The 20,805-nt window shown below is 41.6% G+C and overlaps 1 long non-coding RNA gene across 1 annotated transcript; it reads right to left on the reverse strand.

The window, feature by feature from the left end:
• Positions 1–2,728: 2,728 nt before the first annotated feature.
• On the reverse strand, positions 2,729–8,535 carry LOC148184273 (uncharacterized). The gene is made up of 4 exons (XR_015772587.1): positions 8,426–8,535; positions 6,045–6,328; positions 3,397–3,484; positions 2,729–3,289 (listed from the first exon to the last, which is right to left on the reverse strand). It is a non-coding gene; the product is annotated as an uncharacterized LOC148184273 (long non-coding RNA).
• Positions 8,536–20,805: the final 12,270 nt, after the last annotated feature.

A 20,805-nucleotide genomic window follows, 5' to 3' on the forward strand; every position in this document is an offset into this window, starting at 1 on the left:
AGCTCAGCACTGGGGCCAGTCCTGTTTAATATCTTTATCTTTGATCAGAACAAGGGGATTGAGTGCCCCCTCAGCCATTTCTCAGATGACACCCAGCTAGGTGGGAGTGCGGATCTGCTGGGGGCAGGAAGGCTCTGCAGGGGGATCTGGACAGGCTGGATCCATTGGCCCAGGCCAGTGGTCTGAGGGTCAACAAGGCCAGGTCCTGGGTGCTGCCCTTGGCTCACACCAACCCCTGCAGCTCCAGGCTGGGGCAGAGGGGCTGGAAAGCTGGGAAAGGCCCTGGGGGTGCTGGGGACAGCGGCTGGACAGGAGCCCAGCAGGGCAAGAGGCCAAAGGCACCTGAGCTGTGCCAGCCGTGGTGTGGCAGCAGGGCCAGGGCAGTGACTGTCCCTGTGCTGGGCACTGCTGGGGCCACACCTCAGATCCTGGGGCAGCTTGGGAACCTCAGGACAAGATGGACATTGAGGGGCTGGAGCGTGTCCAGAGAAGGGAATGGAGCTGGGGAAGGGTTTGGAGCACCAGGAGGGGCTGAAGGAGCTGGGAAAGGGGCTCAGCCTGGAGAAAAGGAGGCTCAGGGGGAACCTTCTGGCTCTGCACAACTCCCTGACAGGAGGGGACAGCTGGGGCTCTGCTCCCAGGGAACAAGGGACAGGACAAAAGGCAATGGCCTCAAGCTGTGCTAGGGGAGGTTTAGGTTGGACATCAGGAGGAATTTCTTCATGGCAAGGGTGGTCAGGCATTGGAAGGGGCTGCCCAGGGAGGGGGTGGGATCTCCATCTCTGGAGGTGATCAAGGAACAAATGGATGTGGCACTCAGTTCTCTTGGATGAGTGACAAGGTGGGGATTGACTGGTCTCAGGGTGGACTTGGTGATCTTGGAGGGCTTTTCCAACCCAGTGGTTCTGTGGTTCTACACCCTTGAGAGAAATGAGGCTCAGTAAAATCAATGCAATTCATTAAAGTGCTAAAAGCATTGCTGAGTAATATCTCCTGATAACCTGGAACACAGCAAGTTATGTTTAGAGTGGTTCATGTTTGTGACAGGATTAAGGGGAAAGTAAGATTTTTATAATTACAAAGGTTAACAGCAAAAGGCTTGATAGCTGCATAGTTCTATCACATTCTTTCATTTCAGTCTTTTTTTAGAGTTATTAGAATTGCCCCAAAACAAGTTGCCTGTTAAAACTGCCTCTGTAAAACACTCAATTTTCTTCTGCTAAACCCCTTTAGAACAAAAGGATTTATGTGCATTCACTATTTACTGTGACACCCACTTAAGCTATATAAACTCCAAGAACGTGAAGCATAGCTCTTATAATTTGCCATGCGCAGGTATTTTGATGGATAGGGAAAAAAATGGGACAGGCAGTTTTGCTTTCAGCTTGATGAAGCTTAGTCAGAAACAATTATTTTCACAATTTAGAACAAATTTGTAAAAAAAGGTAGCAGCTGAATGACATTGACCTCATTCAGTTGCTGAATCTTTCAGTTTATGGCAAACAATTGAAAAGTTCATGGCATTATTCACTCATCCCGTTCAAAGAGAAAACTTTAATGTTCAACTGTGTAGTGCATTTGCTAAGGGGATCCAATGCCTTATGGCACCAATATGTGTAGCTTTTGCCTTCAATTCATCCATATAAATTATTTTATGGAAAGCTAAATTGTGCAGTGAGAACTTTTAAATAAAATAATCCTGCAGTAACACTGTGCTTAATGGTATCACATAGTAGATGTCAAATTCATACAGTTCCAAAGTGCTTCATGGCAAACTATTAACCCTCTTTCTCTTCTGTGTGATGATACCCTTGATTTGTCTCTCCAGTTAAAAGGGATAGTTTACAGTTCTACAATTCAGCTGCAGAAGAGCTTTGCAGTTCAGGCAAATGCTAAACCTCTCTCTTACAGAGGAACAAAACAACATATTCTCGAAATTTCAGATTCTTTTCTTTAAGTAAAGAATTAGTTTTATGAGAATTGAAAACTGAACTGAGTTATTTAAAGGCAAATACTAAAATGTTTCTTCTATCAAAATAATAAATCTTTCCTAGAATCATCTTCCTATGAGGTGTAAGGAGAGATTTTTCCCAGCTAAAGATCAGGGGTGTCCTAGGTAATACTTGTGTTGAAATACTTTCAGGATTATGAGGGGGTTTTTTTATGGTATTCTTAACTGAAAATCTTTCCTTCACCTGGACTTAGAAAAAATGCACTATATTTTAAATACAACTCAAGAAGTTTCTCTTCTTTTCAAGAAGTGGGGCACTTCTTGCTCCCACTAGTACTGTGAGAAGGCTTTAGTAAAAAAATACTCAGTTGATTATGTGTTAAATTCCATTAAAATTGAAGTAGATAAAACTTTTCAGTGAATTAATTCATGCTAAAATCATCTGGCTTAACAGCAGTATGATTTATTAGTCGGTGTTCAAATTTGTACCTAACGAACAGGAAAATAATAAAATTATTATAAGGGTGAATTTCTCTTCTTAATCTATCACTTCCTTATCTTTCAATTAATCTATTTTGTTTTTCAAAATCATCCTTACAACACTATAGCGCTAACCCATTTCCTAGATCTGTGAAGGCAATGCAGAATGCCCACACCAGCTCTTCAATTACCTCCAAGGATGGCTGTTTAATTCTTGTAGGGACAGACTTATCATTTTTATTTTCACACAGTTTTTACAATAGCACAACACTGAACACTGTGGATGAAGTCATGGAGCAGGCAGGTCACCAGGCTTTCAAGGTGTGCTAAATTATTTGGACACAATTGCCACATCTGTGAAATGAATTTGGGATACAGTCTCACTCATGAATACTTAAAATTCTGTTTGTCACCCCAAGGTTTTGGTGTGTTTGTTTCTTGTGCTGTGTTTTCTATAAATAATGTTATTTTTTAGTGAAATTTTACTCTTACTTCTTCGGTGAGGTGAACATAGTTTTGTGTTATGAGGTGCATCACAGGGAAGATCTGGGCAGACTGGGGTTCCCAGCAATGCTGTGGTCTAAAGATAAAACAACAGTCAGGTGTCTCATGGGACTCAAAATCTAGATAAGAAGGACATGTGAATGAAAATTAAGGACAGAAAAAGAAAAAATACTTCTGTGGGTGGCCACTCCTTAACATCTGTCTGTAATATCTGGCTTCTTCTCTGGGATTGAAATCATACTTGGGTATTCAGTCACAGGCTGGAATGATAAGACTTTCTTTAACACAGCACAACTGTCTTCATGAAACTTTAGGGGGTACATCATCTTTGGAGGCTCCTCTCTGTCACCTGTGCTGGAAAATGGCCAAGGAAATTCCTGAGGTGTCAGGCAAAGGGAACAGAGCTGTACAAACTTCATTTTTTTAGGAAATCCACCTGGTAAAAAGGTAAAAGGACTTACCTCATCTCTCCCAGCAAACCAACAACAGCTCCAGGAGGTTTTGCCAGTGTCTTCTCTTGCCCAGGTCCATGTCTCTTCCTGCAGAGCTCTGTGGTAGAAAGCCAAAGTCATAATGTGACCCTTACTTTTCAAATTCTACTGTTGTTTGCTTTCTCTAGATTAGACAACCTAATCATATTTTACAAGGTCTGGTACCCCCCTTATTCCTCTTCAGCCTCCTTTCTAAATTTGAAATCCCTTGCAACTGTGAAGCTACTTTTTTACTCACTTAATTTGTCATCCATTAATTAACTGAATTGATTCTTCTTTCTCTCACTTTCTCATTCTGCCTCTCATCATCCACTTTATTTAACATCAGTTTGAAGGAATGAAGATGATGCAGCAGTGCTAGTATGAATGGTCAAAAGAACATGGGAAACAGTCATTATATAAGCAATAGAATATGGAGTACGTGGTTTCTGTGTTTATTATTTGACCTGTCAATATTCTTATAGGCTGAAATCAACTGAGGGGCCCTGATTTCTCCTGGGATTTTAGGCACTCCTAAGTAACAGCTGCTACCAGGATGGGATGGAGAAGAACTGAACCAAAAGCCCCAAATAATTTGGTAAACAGAATGTGAATTTGCTTTCTTCACATTTTTTTTACCTGTAAAAATGTTGCCAAATCAAGATCTTTGGAACCATTTCATGACAGTATTTTGCTCTCTATAAGTGATTGAGAATCACAGGTGTCAGGTGTGAGACAGCAGAGGCTCTGACTAATGACTCAGTCATCAGTGGTTTAGTGGGTAGATTTGAGTGCAATCACAAATCCAGTCCTTGAAATCAACCTCACATAAACAAGCTTTTCAGGAATGTTCCATCTCAGTATTTAACAAGTGCAGGTTTGTTAAAGAAAGCAGAGGGGCTAAATGTATTATAAGGAAAGCAAACTCATACAACAAGAAGGAAAGCTTGTCAGTTGCAAGTAGGTAGTTATTATCAATCAGTAGAGTACTCTGACCTTTCAAAGCCTTTGCCAGCTCTGTGAGGCTGTCCTCACACTTAATAGACAAAACCCTGAGAACATTTTATCTCCAGCCTGCACACATTTGCATCAGTTATTAGTTCTGATTTTCTGTGATATGGAGCCTGATTACATCTGAATATCTTCTCATAATAAGAGGAGTTACTGATACCATGTCAAAACCACCACTCTGTTCTGATTACATTTGGATATTTTTTTCAGGTTGCTTCCCCCCACCCCCCCTTCTTCTTTTGCTTAACACTTTCACAGCATACTTGAGTGTCTTTCATTGCTTATGGCAGTCTGCTCACTGGGGAGCTGTAAATTATGTGAATAACAGAAGCAGAAAGCTGTGCTCATGAGGACAATTTATCAAAACCACGTATCTCAGAAAATCCTGAGCTAGAAGGAGCCCACAAGGATCATCCAGTCCATCTCCTCTCCCTGGCCAAGACACCCTAACAATGCCCCCCCCCGTCCCTGAGAGCGTTGTCCAAACGTTCCTGGAGCTCTGGCAGCCTTGGGGCTATGACCATTCCCTGGGGACCCTGTTCAGTGCCCTAGCACCCACTGAGGTAAGAATTTTTCCTGATAACCAGCCTAAACCTCCCCTGACACAGCTCCAGCTGTTCCCTTAGGTCCTGTCTCTGGTCACACAGAGCAGAGATCACTGCCTGCCCCTCCACTTCTGGCTTATTGCACTGCAAAAAGCAAACTTTCCTTAGTTAATTTTTGTTCAGAATTTTTAGGAGAGGAAGAACCATTAAGATGCCGTGCTATAAAAGATCTGTGACCACTCAATAAATCTTGACTGCCTTTTGACAATTCTGTGACATCCTGGAACTTTGCACTGTGCTCAGACAAAGCTGAGAAAGAGGAACAAACCCAGCTATCTCTGCATAAGGAAAAGTGCAGGAAGGCATTAGCAATGTGCTAATGGCCACTGCTGATCTGACTTCAGACAGGACATTATTTTTGTCTGCACCTCTGCTTCCTGTTAATGGAGCTTAAGGGTGTTACCAGTGCTTGCAAGAAGCATGGAATTCAGGTTCAGAGCAGACAGTGGCAGATAAACACCTAAAATATACCGTGGTTTCCAGTGTATCCAGGCCCATCCTACCCTGTCGCCCTGAAAACTCAGCTTCTGAGCTTGCTAACATAGTTTTCTACAGTCTTTCCCAGGACAATAACTGTAAACATAGATATGTGTACATTCTTTCTGATACATGTCTTGTGATGGACATTTCTCACAGCCAGTGCAGTTGGGAAAGTATTATCCTGACCACCCAATCCCTGGCCGTGGTCAGAAACCTATAAATCCTGGGGGGAAAAATAAACTCTGCTCTTTCTTTCAGCACACCTTGACCTGTGTCCGCATGATCTATTCATCTTCAGCGGTAACACTACCCTGGTCGCCTCACTACAGGTGTAGATCCTGGCTTTGCTGCAGCAGCTCAGCACATCTTCTCCAGGTGCACATACCTGGAGGTGTGCCTCCCTAAGACACGACCAAAGCAGCTCGGGGCAGAAGCTGTCCACATCAAAGCAGGAGTAAAAGATCACTTTGGGACTCAAAGTGTAAGGAGCTTTGTCAGGACTAGGTTGGGCCTACAAAGTGAGTGTTTTTGAAGCCCACATACCTCTCAAGGCAGTGCAGGCACCTCAATCCCTCCTGCTTAAGATCAGAGGCCTTTAAAGGAGGTCTGAAGATTGACTGGTCCATAAATGGATCAGGGAGGAAGTGCCTGCTTATGCCGCTCGAATTATTCAGTTTGCTGCAGCAGCTGCTGGTTTGATGTCTCACAAGTCAATACAAATAGTGTGGATGTTGCTGAGGAAAGAGGAATTAGCACTCAGCAAAACAGATGGCTGGAGATGAAGAAGACATTGCAGAGAAAATCCTGGACTACCTCAACAGTAAGACCTGTGAAAAACAAAGTTCACACTTTAGAATTTTTAAAAAGTTTAATAAGGGATAGAATATGAGACAAAAGTCCAGCGCTGGGGTGCTCCTGGTAAACAGGCAAAGAACACACTGGTAGTCCCCAACAGTGTTACCTTTATACTGTTATGGTACTGAGATACATGCTTATTCAAAAGGGCCATACATTATTCACACATTCTTATGAACTGTTTGATATTACAGGAATTCTTCTGTTTGGTTTCTTCATACTCTGGTTTATCTGCATGACATCCTGTGTGTCAAGTTAATGTATTTTATTTCTTCTTGTGTCTGCATCCTGTGGGTTTATGTCCTCTGATAAGGATTTAGTATGTCCTCCTTAAATTTTACATGGTATTTTTTCTAATTGTCCTTCGGTGCTCTGGTTTGTGTCACAATTATCTTATCACTAGGAGAATTCAGTCACCGGGGAAAGGGGTTTAACATGATTACTTTACACCAGCTATTTCTGTTACATAAAGGTATTTTAGCACCCAGTGTTTAGTTAAGGCCTATAATATCATATATTCACTACACTACTATTTTTATAAACTATATGGTGCATACATAAACTGACAGATTATATTATACTAGAAAGCAGTTAAAAGGAAACATAAATTGTACCATATCAAAATCTTTGTGATTAATAATGGGCGGAAGCTAATACATAAATGCAAAAGCCAATACTATATTGTCATCTATAACTGACGTCTTGCAAAATGTCTTTCTATTTCTTTGTGAAATTCCTCAAAGATGCAGCTTTGGACATTTTACCTCAAATCTGTTTGTGTTCTTCTATTCAGCCAGAGAGAAATATAACCTTTCATTTTATTTTTATTTATTTTTTTATATTTGCCACCGGCTGAAAGAATAAATGCCATTTTCCTGTGTTCAGATATCTGGGATGCCCTTTTGTCCCCCGTGTACTCTGCTCCACACACATCGTCTCTGCACCCCCAGTGTCGTGGTGCTGCCTGATATGAAAACAACAAGGGACTGGGGACTAAACTCAAAGCCTGACATTGTGCTGAGTGAATCAATTAGCAGATAACACCTTCAGTAACTGATGCACACGAATTTGTCTTGTGCCAGCTCCAAGGGGTCTGAGTGACAGTAATGACTTCTGTGTCTGTACCTGCCCAAAGCTTTCAAACACAGTTATTGGAGAGTTACACACTTAGCAGTGGTGGTGGTAGGGCCTGTAGAAACTGGCAAAGTTCTTGGGCTTGTTTATTTTTCCAAGAACCTGTCTTTTTCTAATCCCTGCCAATTTGCCTCACTGGAAGAAAAATCAAACCCTGCTATGTCTCAACAGTAAACTGAAAAAAATTAAAAATAAATGGCATCCTTATAACTGAGTTGCAGTGACTCTAAAAGACTGCAGAAACACACTAGGAGTAGCACATACTTCTCACATTCAGTGTTCTCTTTTTGAGTGATACTGGAAGAAAAATATTTAAAGAAAATAACATCCTTCGTTTAGACTGATGGGAGGTTTTTAAGCATATTATGGTACTAAAGAAACTATTTAGGAGATCAATTTCCTAAGGTACAAATACACATCTACAAATAAATATGTAACAATATATGTAAGTATGAATAAGTACTGTTGGTACTCAATCTAAAATCTTTTTTATCTTTGCCAAAAGAAAAAGAATTGTGGAACATTTACACTTAACTTTAAGTAGATAAATGGAAACATTTCCATTTTGGAGCATAAAATAATTCTAGGAAAGTGATTGCCATAAGAATATGTCTGAGACATATTGTGTGGTGGAGTTTTTTTATAGACAAACAAAAAAACAAAGAAGTAAATAATTATAGTATAAAGGAGCTCTTGTAAACTACCAGAAAACTGTGTAATAGAGCAATAAGTTAATAGTGTTTCAGAACTCAATCTGATTAGTTTTCTTCATTATACATCCAGATAGATCTGGTTTTTTCTGTTTGTTTTAGAAGGATTTCAAATATTTCTGTCAAAAAGATCTTAAATTAAGGCTGATTCTGAAATTAGAACCTGAGGCAAAAAGGCTCCGAGTGAAACCAGCTCACAATCTTACCTTAAGCTCACAGGCTTACCTTTTTTCCTGAACTGACAAGAAATGGCATTAAAGTTAATATTAAGCAGAATCTGCAGGGCCTGGCTCCTAGAGAATGAGAACACTCTGAAAAACTCAAGATAACCCTAAATATTTCCTCCAAGGTGATGAGACCATGTAATCAGCACTGGTAGATGCAGCTGCCCATGGTCTCAGCTACTCAGGTGATCAGGGCTAAGAGAGTTTTGAAGGGATAAGCAGAAAATTAAGTGGACACCTCCTTTCTTCCACCTGCCTGTTCAGATTTGGGATCTTATCCCTTTACAAGGGATCTCTGACTACACACTGGGTGGTGCTTGGTGGTGGTGGTAGGGGGTTGTTTCCCAGACTGGAAAGGTGCCTTATCCTGCTGCTCAGCTCTGCCTTTCTTCACCCCTATTTTCTTAGCTGCTGCTTTTTTCTTTAAGCTAAAACATTTTTCTCCCATTTCTTAGGGCTATGCTTTTTTCTCTGAAGACCAGTGAATTATGGGGCACCAGTTTTCAAGAACTTTGCTGTTCTCCCGTGGTTAAACTGAGTATCATAAAGAAAACCAGCATGTGTCAAGCTCTGGCACACGCATTTATGTTTCTACAAGGAACTGATAACTAGTATAGCACGTCAGGACTGGGGCCTCACACTGGGAGTATGCGGCACAGTGTGACTGTAGTCACAGCTGTAGCAGCCTCTTATTTGACTACTCTTCTGTGGGACCTTGGGTAAATCACCTTGTCCCCAAGTCTTGAAGTTTCTTGGGCCTTCATTACTGTCATGCTTTTATTGAATACTGACCCTGACTCAGGGTCTCTGTGGGAGATGTGAAAACAACTTAATTGCTTGATCCCTAAGCAACAGCCAAACAAAGACCCAGGAGTTAGGGATGAAATGCAAGAAGGCATCTTTTATCTCTGCTCAGAATTCTAACTTACTAATGGGGCCCTGGAGAGTTTTTTCTATTTTTTTCCTGTTATTAAATGAACAGAGAGAAAGCGAAAGAGAGAGGGGGTATCTTCTATGCTTTGTGAAAGTTTTTGTATAAATAGAAAAAATACAGATATTAGGCTGATTTTTTGAGGTTTTTACTGGGATCCAAAAGATGAATTAGGTATTTGTAGGGCAAGTAGCTGCCTAACTATGACTTCATCTTAGCCTTGTTCATAAAATGGCAACACCACTCTCAGGTTTGAGCATTCCTCAGATCTTAGACAGGATCTTTCACTATACTACTCTTATTCTTTAGGTTGACTTCTTTCCAGCATGGGAAGGAAACAGCTGCCAGAAGCACAGCAGAATATGCTCTGGAGGTTAGAAGTGTGGTCAAAAAAGATATCGTAGATCCCCAGTTTTGCAGCACGTAAGTTTAAAGCTGGTTCTGAGCACGGACTTCTGGTGCCTGTCTGCAGCAGGCAATACCAAGGCTGTGCTAAGAGATGAAGTTCCCTGTGTAAGGGCTCAGGAGAATGAAGCAAGTGCATGCCCAGGATTCAGAGTAGGCAGCACAGTCTGTGACAGGCCCTGCGGAAAACTCATGGGCAGCACCTTCAAGAGGGACATCTGTAAAACCCTTTCTCCTCAGATATGGGCACAGATGAGTATCCACAGATAAGTACCTGGGGAAGGGTAGGATGCACAATGTATCATTTTCTCCAGTGCCTCTCACTTTTCCTTTGAGTGCTGATAAAGGGTTTGACCTTTCTTTGAAGGCACAGAGTCTGAGTGCAGCTCCGTCACACTACAGGTGAAGCATTCAGGAAGTGCAGGACCTGTATTCCTGCTCCTTTCCAGTTTAAAAGACTTAAAGTTGTCATTCCACTTTCCATACCTTCACTGCCATCCTGAAAAATGATAGCAGGATTGCAAGGAAATACTAGGCTAGAAGGACTTTTAGGGTCTCCTGTGACAGCCATGGGAAAACGTGAGCAGAAGGGACTGGAGCCTACGGCCTGCTATGTTCCCCTACGGCCAAGCTCTGATCCTCCTTATGCTGGTGGTACCACAGCAACCAACCCTCCAAACATGGCTTAGGCAATAGCACTGGAAAAGGGATACAGACTCATTCCTATGATGTTAAAGTTGTTTTGTTTAAAGTGTTTTGTTTAAAATTCACAGCAAGAAATATCAAGACAAGCTTTTGAGGCACAGATTTTGAGCCTCACTATTTTCTTTAGCCAAATTTTGAATTTGGCAAGTTTGAATGCTTTCCCTCCACAGTGTTCTGGTGACCCTTTGTGTGACTGACCAGAAGTTTATGTCTACAGTTCTAATTTCACTTCTAGTCTGCAGCTTTTTTAGAATGAGTTTATGGAAATAGGTGTCTGCTTGATCCTTCACTTTTTTATTATTTTGTTCTGAAAGAAGGACTTTATTCTGAAAAACAGCAGTTTATTGTCTGTAACAGAGGAAGAAAATATTTCAAGGACTGTGCTTAGCAGCTTTATGAAAAAGTTGGAAGCTGAGGTACAGTCCAGAGGTTTAGCTAAAAATCCATTTTTTCTTGGACAGCTAGCAGACTTTCCAAGATGTCTAGGAATATTTCTGTGCTTTGAACAAAATCCTTTGTGAAGGTGATCATGCTTGGTGTTGTGAGGAAAAGGGTAAAACTGGAAGAATGTTGAGGACAATGGTTTGCTGAGTGACCCTGCAGCTGGGAATGCCAAAACCTGTAGAATAACTGTGGGAAACCCTTTGTGCTGATTGCTGTTCATGCTCTGGCTGCTTTTAGAGGCAGAATCTCTGTGTAGACCTAATGTAGGTGTTTGGAGAGGCTCAGAGGCCCTCTCACAGACATGCCTGAGCTCCCTTTTTCAGGGGAGAGGGGATCAAAGCTCAGAGATCATAAAAAGAACAGAGAGGTTGCAGCATGGTGGAAAACAACTTGTCCTTGGTAAATAGGTGCAAACAGCTGGGATGGACTGAGCTTGACAGTGCCAGCATTCCCACCTGTGTGTCTCCACTCAGGTGCTGCTTTGGGATTCTCTGGTGACAGAGGGAATGAAATAAATTTACTCTTTGCATTTGAGCCGCAGTTTTGTGGTTGTTATGCCTGCCTGCATTGACTCACATGCTTGGGTAGTACTTGCAACTCACAGATAACCAGAAGTTCCAGTTATTCCCTTAGATCCCTGCTATAGTCTTTCAAAATCTTGCCTCCTTGATTCTTCTGCTCTGAGAAGTGAAGGACCCACCACACCCCTGGTGCAGGGGAGGAAGGGTCATGTGGAGAGCAAGTGGCACTGTGAGCTCTGTAAACGTCTGTAAAATTCAACTGCAAAGGCTGAAGACAGATTTTCCTCCCCAGGTACAGCTGCCTTGCTGTACTAAATGCTGTGATGGCTCTCATGCAGCCACAGATGGCAGTGACTGCAGCAATCATTCGAAATTGGTGGTCACTTTTCTGAAGCCTTTGATGATAAAGACTTAATTTACAAATAGAAGTAGTAATTTCTAGGTAGTGGAGGTCCTGCTGAAAGTTTTCAGTGTCTTCCTCTACTTGCTTGTGCTCAAATCAGATGCAGAGCACCTGCTCTGGGTCCAGTCTCCAGACTCCTGTGTGAGTGAAGAGCTGGCTATGATCTATCACCAATAAACAAATAGAAGAATGGCTTTTCCAGCAGATAGGAGCAGTCCTGTTTCCAGGTAACCATGTCCTTTCCTCATGAATCACTATGGAAACCCAATTCCCTCCTGTTTCCTCTAAATGAGAAAGCATGTTTCCCTGCTAGCAGAGAGGGGAACTCTTTGATTTCCTATTCCAGTCCTTGACTTCACAATAGAGGAGGGTCACTTTTAATTCTAGTGTGAGGCACTGAAATTTCAGCACTGTTGAAACAGACACCCCAGGCAGTCTCACAGCTGCTTCAAAATAAACTGCTCAAAATGCCTTGAAAAGAAATGAAAGCCTTTTTTTTTTTTTTTTTTCCAGAGAATGGTTATGTTCAAACAAAGATGCAGAACACAACTCAGCTCCCATGTCTTCCACCAGCCTCTCCTGGCTGATAAGGTATTTCCACCTACACATTAATTGCCATCATGCTTAGCCAATGCAGAGGAGTTTCAGAAGACTCAGTCATGAACTTGAACGGGTATAAGGTCAGGATGAAACTTTCTGAGAACATGGTCCCCATTTTAAAGAGTGTTTTTCAAGCTGTCTCCTGTCTGCATTTGTTCAGGTTTTGTCCTTACCAATTTGTGAGATCATACTGCCTAACATGGAGAAGTTGCTTTATGAAAACTGACATATTGAACCTTGAAATGCTTTTGACCATAGAAAGTTGATTGTTTGTTGGTTTCTAAAGGTTTCAATAATTCTGTCACATGATGTTATTGAAGCCCTGCAATATTCATTGGTTTTGATAACAAAGATTTGTGGTTTTCTTTCTTGGTAATCTCACCAATCACAGAGATTTTAAAATATAAGTTGGTGTGTTCTACCAGTACCTCAGATGGGTTTATCAGCATGCTCCCCTTCCCAGCTTGCAAACTGAGATCTCACCATCTCCCACATTTCCACCTGCTTATTCATGTGTCTTTATCCTGGGATCTTTGCAACTCTACAGCCATGAATGATGTTATCCAGTCATCCTCAAATCATCATTATTGCTTCCTTTAGAGCAATAAAGAAGTCTGAAAGCATCTGCAGTTTCAGACAACCAAGTAAAACAAAACAGCCTTTTCCTGTTATTAGCCTCCATGGCAATCAGAGAATTAGTTTCCAGTTTAATAGACTACTTCCCAAAAAATTCCTTGCTTTTTTAAAAATTGCTGCCACGGAAGTAGAGGTGGGGAGAGCCATGGGCAGGCAATATTTTGCACGTTTCTTTCATGTTGCATTTACATGTTTTTTCATACTGAAATTCCTAATTTCAAAACAAGGAGAGTCTTACAGTGGAAAAACCTGCACTGAGGGCAAAGAGTTTCAAAAATTTTGCATAAAATTGTGAAAATGTAACAGCTTGTCCTGGCTGGAAATTTTCTTTTTTAATTTTTGAGTGATCTTAATAATAATAATAATAATAATTTTAAAAAAATATTATTTTACCTCTGGATATTTTGAAGACCACTTTTTATGCCCCTCCAAGGATTCTGAAGTTGAAATTATCAGAGACCAGTCATACATTATATGTGCAGTATTGGTCCAATTCTATTGGCAGATACACCCAAGGAGAAGCAGAAGCAAAAGAAAAAACACACCCAGAGAGATGTTCATAAAAGATTCCTGTTGGAGGCTTTCTCTTGTCAAGAGAAGCCAACTTTGCAGGTCTTGGGAGGGCTGTCTCTGGGACAGATTTGTTATAGATTTCAAAGGGCCAGGATTTCACTGGAGATGAAAACCTTGGAGAAGTGCCTCACTTTGGCCACTGCATCAAAGGAGTGATGTCAAGCAAAACTGAAAAGCCCCTTTCCTGGTGCTGAGGATGATTCCCTCCAGCAGAGACTCCATATAAACCAGCACACAGCCTCACTCCAGATCCATCACTTGCCTTTGATGGAAGACCATCCCAGATTAAAAGGAGAAACTCTACTCTTTGAAATTCATTATGAGACTGCATCCCTTGTCTCTTCTCAGCACAACAGTCTAGTCCTCAGAATAGTACAAGCTTGCAGCTAACAGTTTAGGAAAAAAGCCCACTTTTGTCCTGCATACCTGCATAGAGTACATAAAACAAGTCTAAAAAGATATTCTAGAATTATACTGTCAGATGCTGACTGATTTGCATCATTAGAAGAGCTTTTACTGCAGTAACCTAAGTATTTCATGTATTATAATAACTAATTATGTGAAAAAAATACTCACTGTATCCTTCCAACTTCCATTTACTGTCCTTTCTGACATGCAGTTAAATTCTCCTTTGTGATAAATCCGGCCAGCTGGATAAGAAATAAAAGAGGGGTTTCTAAGTCTTTTATGAAGCCCCATTTCTGTTTCAGATCAGATTTAGTTCCTGGTTTTATGCTGCAGTAGCAACACATGCAGGAGCAGGAGTTCTGAGGAGTTCTTGGGGTTGTTAGCCTCTCATAAGGAGGAGCAGCTGTATGGGTTATATGGGCTGGATAAATATGGGCTGGGGCTTTGCAAATTGAAGCCCATGGGGATCCTGGGGTTTGCATTAGGAAAAGCAGCAGCTCAGGGAGTGATGCTGCCCCTCTGCCCAGCCCTGCCAGGCACATCTGGAGAGCTGTGTCCAGCCCTGGGCTCCTCAGCACAGGAGGGACAGGGAGCTCCTGGAGCAGGGCCAGCAGAGGCTGCAGAGATGATTTAGGGCCTGGAGCATCTCTGACAGGGAAAGGCTGAGGGAGCTGGGGCTGTCCAGCCTCGAGAGGAGCCCCAGCTGAGAGGGGCCCTCAGCCCTGGGTGTCCCTGTGAGCAGGGAGGGCTCAGAGCAGGGCCCAGGCTCTACTCTGGGGGCCCAGCAATGGCACCAGAGGAACGGGCAGGGACTGATCCCAGGAAGTTCCGCCTGGACATGAGGCAGAACTTCTGTCCTGGGCAGTGACTGAGCACTGAACAGATTGTCCAGAGAGGGTGGGGAGTCTCCTCACTGGAGATATTCCAGAACCATCTGGACACAATCCTGTGTCCTGTGCTGTGGGATGGCCCTGCTGGAGCAGGGAGGTGGGACCAGCTGACCCACCATGGCCCCTTCCAGCCTGACCCATTCTGTAGGCTTGGAGAGTTCTTGTTCCATGTTCAGCTTCAGAGAGATATCAGAAATCTGTTAACTGCTACATTTTTGTGTGTGGACAGAGAAGGACACATGCATACACATGTGTGTTCTGGTATCTTACAGGAACAATTTCATGTCATATTGGGTGGAAAAAGAGCTACAGTTGGGTTCTCGAAGCAAGAACCCAACTCTCTCTTAGGAGAACCCAACTCTCTCTTAGGAGAGGTGACTGTCAGGACGTCTCTGCTGGCAGTGCACACCTGCCTTATGTAGACACTGCACTGTCCAGCCAAGCTCCAGGACCAGCACAACTCAGCCTCGTAGAATCCCTGTTGAATATCCAGGAGGAATGTACTGCACTAGCACCAGGAGAGGGCTCCAGGAGTGCAAATGTGCTGCCTCTTGGTGTGTTGAACTCTGCACTGTCACTTGCTGCATGGATCAGGCAACCATTCCCTCTGCTGCTCTGCACAAAGCATATTTCACAACACAAATGAGGCTTTTTCAATGGTTTTATTCATAAATGCTCCACTTTGTGTCTTTTTAAACATTCTCTCAACATTCTAGTTGTAATGTTCCAGTGTTTTTGACAAAGAACAAATTTTTGACAAATAGGGAGAGCAGTAGCAAATTAATTTTTTGTTTATTTCAAGAAACATAAACCAAAAACCATCTTATTAAAGATCCCTTGCACTCTCATAAATGATGTTGATTACAAATATAAGCATTTGGAATAGAAAATAAGTTTGTAGAACCAAAATATATTTTAACAAATCCACACAAATGACTTGAAGATATTTTTAAAATCTATTTTCTCATCAGTTCTTTGTGAAATTACTGACTGTTTTGGCCTGCTTTGGAAGATGTGCTAATGATCTGTGCATCAGAAAGAAAATAATAGAATTGATTGCATTAACAGTATGGCTTAGCTTGTTAATGTTGCAAAGCAGAACTGAGACTATTAGATGAAAGTGCTATAGAAATAAAAAGTATATAATAAATCCTGGAGAAAACTCATTCTATAATGGGGCTAAATTTAACCTGGGTGATATGAAGTACAACGCTTTTCCAAAAACCAATGCACAAGCAAAATCAAAACAAATCAACAAAGTATTAAAGAACCACTGTGTCGTGGTTTTAAAGCAGTAACTAAAATAATTACTAGAAAACTTACTTATTTCTTGCTGTGAGATGTGGATTAGAGCAAGAGCAAAACAGGCTTAAAACTTAAAAGGAATAAAGAAAGTTTATTAACAAAACTACAAGAATAAGAAAACTAAAGTGAAACCTCCAGAAAACCCCTTTTTCTCCCACTACCTAACCATTCTTTTTGTTTACATGACAACATAGAGACAAAAAACTTTGGAACTTTGGTGTTTAAACAGTCCCCAATTCCTGCTAGTCTTTTCATCAGTCTCTGTAGAGAAACAGAAGTATTTTTCTGCTAATTTATGGAGTTTCTCACAAGAAAACTATTTCTGTTATAGCTTTCTATTTCTCTGATGTCAGCTGCCCGGAAGTCTGTCATCAGTTCACTCCTCTCACTTCACATCACTCTGAGGTGTGTATGGGTCAATGAGTCTAGGGATGTCATTTTTAAGGATGAGTTATTCAAAGGCAAAAGTTCTCTTTATCTGTCTTTGTGAGCCTCTCTGGAAACAGAAGTTTTCTCTTTGCCTCTAAAAAGCTACAAATCTTCAACTATTACTTCTCTCTCTCTGTTCCAGCACCTCACTGTATCACTACTTTACTTTTTGCTCAAAATCCACACTTTGAACTACTCTATTCCTCTCTATATACTCTGTCATGAATTAAAGAAGTTTATTTCAGAACATTATTGTCCACCTCCATAGCTTTAACAGAAAAATATTTCAGCTTAATTAAAGCATCTCCTTATTCTCTACCTCTTCTGAAGATTAATTCTTTTCTTTACTGTCTCTGATAGTTTATAAAGTCTCTTTACATGTTGATTACTCTCTTTTTCTTTCTCTGGAAAAAAGGATTAATCTGCAAGTCTCATCTGGGTAATGAAAGAGTTAAAATCTTGCCCAGGCTTTGTAGATGGTTCTGTGATCTCTGCCGGAGCAGCAGCTGGAGCTGTCTGCAATGGAAGATTCTTCATGGCTGCTCTGGAGAGTGTGGTCACTGTCTCAGCCTGTTGCAGGTCAAGAGCTTTTTCTTTTTCCTTTCTTTACTCGGCAGTCTATGGTGAATTCAGTCACAGCAAAAACTGCAGCTGAGCCAGGGACCGGCCTGGCCCGGCCTGGGTGAAGCCCCGCAGGCCCCATCTCCCGGCCGGGAGCCGCGGCAGGCCCAGCCCAGCCTACCCAGTCAGGTGGCAGGGGATGGGAAGCCAGCTAAAGCTCGGTTACCTTTCACAGCCAGGAAGCAAAGAGACAAACAAAGAGACGAAGACCAGGCTTAGGTCTTAAGGTGGTGTTCACAGGTTGATCTCACTTTTCAATGGTTAAAACTGCTGTCAATTCTTAGAAATGGCCAGCTGTTGGCTAGGAGAAAAACTCCCATCAGCTTCCAGCAGTTTTAACTTCCTTAGTTGCTTCTCTTTGTTTTCTTAAATGCCAATCTATCACACACTGTAAATCAGTATACTGTATAAACCTCAAATGCCTCACTTTGACTCTTGGCTGCTGTTGCCTTCATAGAAACTTAGCGGCACTGCATTCAATGCTCAGAAGTGCCTAACTCATCTGGACACTCCTGAAAATGTTATCCTTGAGCCACCTCCTCATTTTTTCTAAGTTTAACATTCATCAGAAAATAGGCCAGTGACTAATCTCATTTTAATCAGCCAGTACCAGAGACTTCAGAGGAGATTAATACCAGAGCAGGTCTTGGTATTAATTAACAGGTGCTCCCACTTAGTTCTCTTGAGAAAAGCCAGTTTGTAGCCCAGCACACAAATTTCCAGCCAGGAAAAGAACAGACAGATCTCAAGTCTCATGCCACGTAACCCCAAAAATATACTGACAATTTCTGCCATTATAGACAGAAGCTAAATTGTGGATCCTGGAGGGAAATACATTACACAAAGGAGCCTCAAGGTGCAGTGCCATTTCCCACTGTTCCAGCAGGTAGAGCCATGGCTTCAGATATTTTCCAGGAAAGCAGCTGGTCTAATCATTTGGGTTGAGTACTTTCTCCCCAACTGTGTTTTAGATTACACCTCTTGAAATAAATCCAAAACAAAGCCCAACCATTCCTCTTAGCTTTTCATAATTGGTAGGAAGCTAAAACTGGGATCCCATCAGCTGGAGAAGCCTTAATCTCACTGTGACAACTGTAGACTGCCCACAAATAAATACTTAGTTCTATGGACTGAGAAACTGAGTTAAAAGGCTGGCTGTCCCAATGAATGGAGTGCTCTGTGAGGAAGCAGGAGATGATACAACTTTCTGGCATAAAAACAGCGATGGTTTGACCTCCTGAAGCACCACCAGCAAAGCCAAAACCACTTACTTCCCACTTCTCCCCACCAGGCATGGACAGAAAGGAATCTTCAAAATGAATGGTAATACTGTGGCTTAATGTGCATTTTGTTTGGCTTTTTGTTTTGTTTTGTTTTTTTTTAAGCTAAGTCTTCAAGTACACAGTAGCTTTGGAAAACTTTCAGGTTTTTTTAAGTCATAGTTTATTTAAGCAGTATTTAATCATTTTTATCCCCTAGAATGTCTGTATATTTCCTGGGTAAGTCAGAACAGGCTGAATAAAGTACATAACACTGTTGCTTTTTGTGGATTATAAGGAATAGTTTATAACCTCAAAATATGAAGTTTCTTGACTGAGCCTTTTGTGAACCTGGACCAGGCCTGCAGTGAATTTAGACAGTCTGGCTGGAGAAACTTAGATCTCTGGTTGTGTTTCAGTTTCTGATGAACAGTTCTCTGAACAAAAAAGAGAAACTCCCCTCCTTCACATTAAAGAGCACACCCTGGACAGGAAAGCTGAATCTCCAGACATTGTCCCTGCAGCCCAGCCCTGAGATGTGGCTCTAGACAAGTGCAAGGAGTAGTTTCTGTATCCAGTGTGTCCTTGCATGAAGGTACACACTACCCGAGCCACATCTTTGTAAGCTGAATCAATAAAATAGCTTGGGATAATAAATTAACCTCTGAACACAATGAGATAATTATTAGCATTTTACTACCCTTTACAGATGTAATTTATAGCCTTATCATAATTCATTTATTCCTTTTGAAAAATATCAGTCCCACCCAAGGCATAATAGTTCTGCAGCAGAACTGTAATTGAGCTGTTTGAAATAGCTTACAAGTCACAGTGAGAGGCCATGGAGGCAAATATGAATATTGGTTATTATAAAGAGAAAAGAATACCATTCAGAATGTCTCCAGTTCTAGGGTAATGAGAAATTGAATTAATGTTTCCTGGCATCAATGAACAGTGGTGTTTTCAATGCAGGCAATTTTAATTACATTGCTTTTCATGGAATTACTGAGACAAGTGCAATTTGTTGGGGCTGAGTTCTCAAACAGCGGAAATTAGTGTAGTTCCTACAAAATCAATGAAACAGTATTTGCAGAGGATCAGAGATTTTGCTTTTTATTTCCCTGCAGCCTGCCCTAACAAGCCCTTCAGCTTGTTACTGAAACCAGCTGATAGTTTTTAGCATGTCTGTGTTGTTCACATGCAGCAGAGCTGCACATACTGGCTTCAGCCAGACCAGAGAGCTAGACTACCCTCAGCAGCAGTCTTCCTTAATCCAATATTAGGATTGTCATGGAAACCTCTTAGCAACATGGAAGATGAAAACAGAATGAGAAAAGGAAAGACACGGAAAGAAATGGTACTTCTAGAGCCAGAAAATCCAAAGCACAGAAACTTACTAGCTTTGGGAAAACACCAGAAACTGAATTAAAAAGGGGTTTTCTTTTGAGATTCCTGGGTAGATGATCTCCTCATGTCTTTCCCATCTGTCTGGTTTTTGTGTAACTAAAACAGCCCAGCTGTTGTGCTCCCTGTCCTAAGCACTGTGTCACAGATGATTGCCCCAGCCATTGCAGAGGTTTGATTTTTCTTGCTGAGGAATGACAGTTCTGGTGCTTTGGAAGCAGCTCATTCCTGGTTTGTGATTCACACAACCTGTGGTTCAGCTACCCAGCCTATCCTTTGGTTTTAACAACAACCGGTCTTACCAGAAGCTCAGCTTCAGGTCTTGAGCTTTTTTATTTTAACGATGGGAATTCCACTCTCAAAGTCTGCATTATCCTATCAAACACACTGAACAGTGAGCAATACACATTTATTCAGTTATTGACAAATTCCCCCTCTGTGGTTTGCTGGATTTTGGCTGTACATGTAAGATTTAAAGTATGATAAATGACACAGGATAGCTGGACTCACACGTGTTGGAGGTACCTACATCACAGGTGCAAATAAACCTCATCTCTGCATTGTTTAGACATGAATCAGCTCCAGTCTTGGAACAATGGAGCCAAAAAGATGAGCTGGTTGAACAAAGAGTTTTGGCTAGAACTCAGGGAAGAAGAGAGTTTATCACCTTTGGAAGAAGGGACAGGCAACACAGGAGGACTAAAAGCATGTTGTGATATTACACATGAAGAAAATTAGAAGGGCCAAAGCCCTGCCAGAACTTAGTCTGGTTGCTGCTGTAAAACATAGCAAAAAAATTTTTTTACAGAGCAGCAACAAAAGGAGAACTGAGGGAAATCTATGCCTT

Source organism: Pseudopodoces humilis, chromosome 5, assembly GCF_049639895.1.
Source record: "Pseudopodoces humilis isolate 2021_Gansu_Grassland_sample_001 chromosome 5, ASM4963989v1, whole genome shotgun sequence".
NCBI lineage: Eukaryota > Metazoa > Chordata > Aves > Passeriformes > Paridae > Pseudopodoces > Pseudopodoces humilis.